Below are 7,513 nucleotides of genomic sequence, written 5' to 3'. Positions count from 1 at the left end.
TTCTGTGTCGCCACCAACTTCCTACGCCACCAACAACTGTAGGAAACTTATACTATATTGTTCTGGTGGTTATGTGAAAAAAGGTTGGTGGTTGGGGTAGTTGACGATAGAGAAAAAAAGGAAGAAGAATGGATTATGATTTAGTAAGGGCAATAAGGACCATTTACTTAAAATGATGGCAGTTTTGATAAATTTGGATGGCTGTATTTAACACCCCCTACATTATTTTTATGTTCTAAATTATTTCTATGGTTAATTGAATAGTATTTCATGGCTTATGTTCTAAATTATTTCTATAGTTTATCTAATGTTTGTCCATTATATTTTATCCTTATAATGTTTTACTTTAATTCTTTCTTTGTTTACGAATATTTGCAGATCTGTAAAATTTGGAAGAACAAGCCATTATAAGTAAAGGAAATTCCATAAGAATTTACTTTTACAAGAAAAAGGTAATTAAATTAATGCTTGAAAGATTATCCAGTATGCTCTAAACTTTGCTGTGTATTTTGTACACTTTATCCTGCATGTTCTAAAATTTTTCCTTGTGTTAAAAAGTATTTTCTTATGATCTAAACTTTTCCATTATGTTGTAAAGGTTATCCTATATGTTCCAAATCTTATTCTATATAATCTAATCTTTGTCCATTATAATTATGTTTGTCTATTTAATTTAAATATATTCTAATCTTATGTTTGATTTTAAAGGAAAGTCGTTAAAAATGTTGAAGTGGAAGTAATCGACAAAGCAGAATTTGAGAAACATCTTACTAGTAAAAATAATGCTAAAATTACATAGCACATTTCTAATAAGGTTTCAACCACCCCGAAAATTGCAAAAGAAGAATGAAGAAGAAAAAGAAAAAGACAAAAAAGAAGAAAAGGAAGAAGAGGATGTTGATGATGAGGGTGATGATGATGATGACGACGACGATGAGAGTGATAATGATGATGAGTTGGATGAACCAAAGATGGAGGAGGAAGATGAGAAGAAAAGGAGGAGATCGAAGATGATAGTAAAAAGGTTCTAATTTAAATTATATGTTTATGTTCTAAATTTTATGCTTATGTCCTAAATTGCATATTTATTTTCTATATATTTCATGTTAATGTTCTAAACTAAATGTTTTAAATGATATGCTTATGTTCAAGAATAAGGTTATTAGGTTCTAATCTATATGCTTGTATTCTAAATTATTTGCTTATTGTAACTTCATTTTTGTAAGATACGAGCTTGTGTCCTAAAGTTATGTTTTATGTTATATGCTTATGTTCTAAATTAAATTTTGTAATTAAAATATGCCTATGTTTATGTTCTAAAGTATATGATTATGTTCTAAATTATATGTTTTTAACAATAAACTTATGTTTTAAAGTAGATACATGTGTTCTAAACTATATGTTTATGTTCTAAACTTTATGCCAATGTTTAAAAGTTCGTGTTTTAAATGGTGCTTATGTTCTAAATCAAATACTCATGTCCTAATTTATATTCTTATATTGTAATGATTACATGACTATGTTCGGATTTTATTTTAGTAAACTGTGTGCTTTTGATTATCTTAGTATTCTTTCTAATGTTGTTCTACTTTTTCACAGGGTTTCGAAAAAAAAATGTGAAAAGTAAGAAAGAAAAATTGAAAAAGAAGAGGATGATGATGATGTCCAAGTTATCAAAGAGAAAAAGAATCTAAACAAGAGAGCACCTTATCAAAGAGTTCATCCTATGAAATTCATGAATACGGTTTAGGAAAATTGGCTTTGGTGCTTTTTTGGAATTTGATGTACCAACCCATGCCGATTCTCAGCAAGCCCTAACGCTGTAGTTTGTTTGTTTGTTTTTTTTTTTATTTTTTTATTTTTTTTAATGTCTACAAAATTGACTATTATGTTCTAATCTATAATTTTTGTGTTTTTAACCTTAAAATGTTTTAAGTTTTAAGTATTATGCTATTTTTTTTATTTCTATATTTTAATAATTGACTATTATGCTTTAATATAGAATAATTGTGTTTTAATTCTTATAAGGTTCTAAATAATATTCTAAAGTTCAAATATTATGTTAATTTTATTTTTTATTTCTATGCCCTAACAGATTGTCTATTTTAGAACATTATCTGTTTGTTTTGATTGTGTATCAAAAGAAAGCATATAACCAAAAAGTGCATAATTTATTCAACAAATACACTAGTAGAAAAACAAATTTTGACACCAAGTTATTAGCACCGGTTCTTAAAAACCGTTGGCAAAAAAATTAGGATGGATTAGTATAAAAGAATTGCCACCGGTTCAAACCAAACCGTTGCCAAATTGATGAATGGCACCGGTTTGAACCGGTGGCAATTCATTAAATAAACCCAAATATCCCAAATTCGAATTCTCGCTCTCTCTCCTCTCTCCTCTCTCTTCTCGCACTCTCTTTGTTCTCTCTCTTCTCTATCTCTCTCCTCTCGAACTCTCTGCTTCTCACCACCGCAGTCACTCCACCGCCAATCCTTAACTTCCCCACCACCACTCCTTAGCTTCCACCAAAACCCCTTTCACCGCCAGCCCACTTTATCTCTCCAGTTCTTCTCTCTATCAGCTCTCGTTCTCCTTCTCCTTCAAAAATCGACGTCAATTCGAACAAGATACAGCCATCGTCGTCGCCGCCGCCGCCTATTTATTAAATCAACAATAATGGAGGTTAGGGTTCTCTTCTGATTTGAATATGTTTGAGAATTTTTTGATTTGGTTCAGTTTTTGTTGTTTTGATGTTGAAATTAGGGTTTTTCTTGATTGTGATTGCTTGATGATTTTGTTGCTGGGATTTGAAAATGATCTCGAAAAGTTGCGATCTTTGGTTGTTTTTAGATGGATTTGTTGTAGGTATGCTTTGAATTTGTATATATTTGAACCCTTATTGCTTGATTATTCGGCGATTCGATGAATATGCGGATATATGTTATTTGCTTGATTTGTTAGGGTTTGTGGGTGCGTTTATTTCGAATCAGTTGGTTGTTCGTGCTTCTTCAATAACAACAACAAATACAAATCAATGTTGGGAATGGTGGAGTCACAGAGGCCACTTCATAGTGCAATTGCTTCGGCTCGTCTTACGTCAATTCTTGCTCTTGATTCCAGCTGCTGGAGCTGCCTTTCTCTAGGTGACTTGATTTAATTGTTGAATTTGTTGTTGGAATTTTTTGATTGAGTTTATTTTCTTAGATTTTACAATGTGGGTTTGTGGGCTGATCTTAAATTATGGTATTAATATGGAAGTTGTTAGTTATTGTTTAGGTTTGTATGAATGTAATTTGCTACTTTGATTCCGATTCATGTGTGATCCCCGGGATATACATTCTGATTTATGGATTTGTTTCTTTTTAGGGTTCAATTGAGGAATTTTTTAGGGCTATCTAGAGTTTTCCACTTGACTGCCCTCCTTGCTGCCCCACATTAGCCCGTGCTCCTCCTCGCTGTATGTTGCAGCTGCTGAGTGCTGCTCGTAGTTCAATTGTGCGGTTCACACTTTCTCTTTCCTCCTGCCTCTCTCTTTTATCTCTAGGGTTAGATTGTAATTCATTTTGTGAATTATTTGTGTTGATTATTTGTATGGTATTGATTTGGAGATTTTAGCTATAACTCATTGATGATGGTGTTGATGGTTGTTTAATACCGATCAATCAACTAGCTTATATGCCTATTGAAGCTCTGTTATGGCTAATGTTGCAATATATAGTTCAATTGTCAAAGTTATTGCCTGATATAGTGTTTTCCATATCTGACTGTAGGGTTCTGTGGGTTATAGCTTATAGCATGTGATTTGAATTTTTTGATCAAGTTTGATGATTCATTTTAAGTGAGTCTTCGTGTTTTCTATATAATGCATACAAGTGCTTTTATTTTTCTGGTAGATTAAACCAAAGTTCCTTCTCCTTAACCTTTCTATAAGGGGAGGGTGGGTGGGGTGGGGTGGGGTGGGAAGTGGTTTCTGATTCTTTTAGGAGGTATCTGTGGTATTTGTGTTTGGAGGTTTTAAATAGAATGCTTATTTTTATCTGTATATAGCCATCATTTATTTTCTTTATTTTTTGTTTTTTTTTGTAAAAGAGCAAATAAATAAAACATATGACCATGAGTCTCAGGTAGGTTGACTGAGTATGCAGTTCTGATTATCATAGACCCCTTTAACGTTCATTTTTTTTAAATAAAATTAGTAGCCTCTTATTAACCCGCAGATTAAGTTCTTAGGTTCATTGTGGCATTCCCAAACCTAAATTGGCCAGTTAAGCATTTCTTCCTGGCCATTTTTTTAATTTATAGTTTGAAGCAAGAGTAATACTGCCGAGAAGATTCATGAAGCCATGTGGCATCAGCAATGCCATTTTTTCACTATGCCTTTCATAACTTAATTTTCAGACCCAGCTGCAACTGTAAGCTGCATTATGGTGCATCTGCCTAGTCACATGCTCTCATCCTTGTTTGCACATTCTAAACATGTTTCCCAAGACAAACAATGTTTCAGTTGACATTATTTCTCAGTATTTTGACTATTTTCACACCTTAACCTCTCTAAGAAATGTATGACCTATACTAAAGTAGATTATTTTTTGGACGGAATTTTCTCTCCTAAACTCTACTTTATTCTTTTCTCTCTCACTTTTTTGTTTTAAAAATTTTGATTTAGATTTTTACATAAATATTAATTTGCCTTATTTTGTTGAAAGAATTATTAATTTGCCTTGGAACTTTATTGTTTAAGTATTTATTGTTGTGCACATTTTTCTAGAAACTTCTATATTTTAATTTCACTTACTATTAATTTTAAAAACCGAGCATGACTTTCAGAGAAGGCTAATTCTGTATGTTCTTGCTGCCCTATCTGCTATGAACATATGAACCAATTTATCAATTGTCTGTATCTCAAATGATTGAGAAGATGTTCCTGATGTGTTACACCGCTCTTTCTCCTTGTTTGAGGAAAGATAAAAATCGCCCTTTTGCTCGTGCGTGGAGCTCTCCTTTCTGCTACCAATTCCTTTCTTTGATAGCACTTAAATTTTTTTTTTTCTATTTGGTCATTATCATGTCATAACTTAGCTTTCTGTTCAGCTCTCTGTTAATTTGTAAATTGTGTGGAATTCTGGACAAGGTCATTTTAACGGAAGGGTTCATTTTCTGATTGAAGGCCTGTTTGCCATTAGAAAGGCTAAATTCCGGGTCTGGTATTATATATAACTTATGATGGCATGTTTACTTGTTTGAATTATCAATAATGCTGGAGTAGTGAAGCTTTTGGGGTTATTTGGATCTGCAGGGGCATCCAGCTGTCTGGCCGGAACTTGATCTTGTGGACCCAGAAGATCAGCTTATTCATGAGATGTCACTGGAAGACGAGAGATAGATCAGCTTACGCAAGGCTGTTGATGCTGCAGCCGCTGCCTCGCAAGTTTGCTGTTGCTGCAGCCACTGCTTCGCAGTTTGGGGCAAATAATGTAGAAGACAGTCTTCCCCCAGTTAAGCCAGATATCAGACTGGTGAATTTATTATACACAAATCGGACGGCTCGATTTACATCAAGTTTGTAATTCTTAAGTTTTATCTGATTTTCTTGTATTGAAATTACATGGTTTAGCTTTAAGTGTGACAACCAACACTGTCATGTTGGAGAAACATTTGGACAGCTCTTTTATAACGTTAGAAATTGTCGTACTGTTGTAACTTTCTTGTTTGCTTGCTTGTATGTTGGCTGTCAAATGGAATCTTGTTACTCCCTCCGTTCCTAAATTACATTCCTCTTTGGAAATTTACACGGGAATTAAGGAGGGAAGAATAAGACAAATAACAATAATTAGATAATGCAATGGGAAGTACAAAGATAGAATAGTTATTACTTATGACATGTCATCAATCCTTTGCTAAAAAAAGAACCAATCACATGCTCCTAATTGAAAATTTTTAACCAATTACATTCATTGTAATTTGGCACAAGGATTATAAGCGAGATTAGGTAAGGATGAGTGAGAAAGTATTAAATATAAAACAGAAAAAGAGAGTTGATTTATTAAAAAAACTTACCAAAAATAGAAAGGAGGAATGTAATTTAGGGACGGAGGGAGTATGTCAAAAGAAACAAGTAAATAATCTCCAAAATTGAAATTAATAGATATTGTATCACAGAAATGACGCAATAAAGAACATCTTTGTGAGTTGGTAAAAAAAAAAAAATTAGCTTCTTTACTTATACTCTTTAATGACCACCTAATCTCCCAAAAGCTAGAATGAAATTAGAAAAGTGGTGTTTGCTGACTTGCTTTATGCTCTATATCCTCAATACTACTACAGGGCCAATAGCTTTCCTTTTCTTTTTAAAGCGTCTGTTGGCTTTATAACTTAAGCAACTAACACATAATCTATGCATTCGAAATATGTGAGCTTCATGTTGATTGCTGGGGAGTCTTTATTTTGTACGAAGTATCTGTTTGGGTTCAATTATTGCCTAGTTTGGTTTTTCCTTGACAGGGCAGTTTATTTTTTTTTAATGGCTAGTCCCAAGAGTCGACCTTTATTTGGATTGATGATTAGAATGTGAATGGTTAGAAGGGAAAATGGGTAATTAATCACTTCCTAATCTTTGAGATATTTCAAAGATTTTCTTGATTTTGTTTGGTTTAGATTAATCAACTAAGGGCCTGTTCTCATTGACTGAGCTGAGCTGAGCTAAACTGAACTGAACTGAAATTATTAGAACTGAACTGAACTGATTAGAGCTGAACTAAACAGAAATGAAATGAATATTTTATAAGAGAAGGAAACTAGGAACGGAACTGAACTAAACTAAACTGAACTGAAAATAATCGTATGAGAACAGGCCCTAACTTGGCATCATTGCTCTCCACATTCAGCTCTGTGCTACTGGAGGAAACAAGGCTAAGACTCTTGGACCAGGTGCTCTGTCTGCAGACTAGATGCTGCTATGCCCCTGCTGCATGTTGTTGTCATAGTCTCTCTTGGAATTACATTGATTTTCCATTGCTCTTTCTGTCTTTCTTGTCTAATAACACTTAACACTTGATGGTAGTGTTACTTTATCATTACTTGCATGATTGCATCGATCGTCCCACTTTCACACTAATATCTTTTTTCTTTGTCAATTTTTGTATAATCTTAATTACTTATTGTTAATCATTCAATACTTGCATAGAATTTACAAGCTTTGCACAAAGCAAAGACCCTAAGCCAGTGGTGTGGTGTGAGATTCAGGCTTCAGACGCTGCGTTTCTGTTCTGTGCTGCTGCTGTCTAGTAATTGTGATGCTATTGTTCTGCTACTGCTCTGCTAGTGATTGTATGTAAGAAGTTGTTGCTCTTGTTATAGTGAATGTATCCAATGTATTTTTTTTTCTTTGTTTTTTGCAAGTGTAAAATTACAGGTTATGAATGAAATTATCAGTTTCAAGTATATTATGTATATATATAACAGTCTGCTGACAATTTCAGGTGAAAAAAGCAAACCCAAAAAAAAAAAAAAA

General features: G+C 33.2%; 1 long non-coding RNA gene across 4 annotated transcripts; it reads left to right on the top strand.

The window, feature by feature from the left end:
* Positions 1 to 2,399: 2,399 nt before the first annotated feature.
* Positions 2,400 to 5,707, top strand: LOC145572371 (uncharacterized). 4 transcript variants are annotated; one of them, XR_014096814.1, is made up of 4 exons: positions 2,400 to 2,685; positions 2,965 to 3,146; positions 3,370 to 3,498; positions 5,300 to 5,707. It is a non-coding gene; the product is annotated as an uncharacterized LOC145572371 (long non-coding RNA). The 4 variants fall into 4 exon arrangements; XR_014096816.1 differs by having other exon boundaries at positions 2,767 to 3,146; XR_014096815.1 differs by having other exon boundaries at positions 2,400 to 2,868.
* The last annotated feature ends 1,806 nt before the right edge of the window (positions 5,708 to 7,513 follow it).

Source organism: Chenopodium album, chromosome 12 (assembly GCF_948465745.1).
Source record: "Chenopodium album chromosome 12, dcCheAlbu1.1, whole genome shotgun sequence".
NCBI classification, from domain to species: domain Eukaryota; kingdom Viridiplantae; phylum Streptophyta; class Magnoliopsida; order Caryophyllales; family Amaranthaceae; genus Chenopodium; species Chenopodium album.
This window is presented reverse-complemented; position numbering and strand designations above follow the sequence as displayed.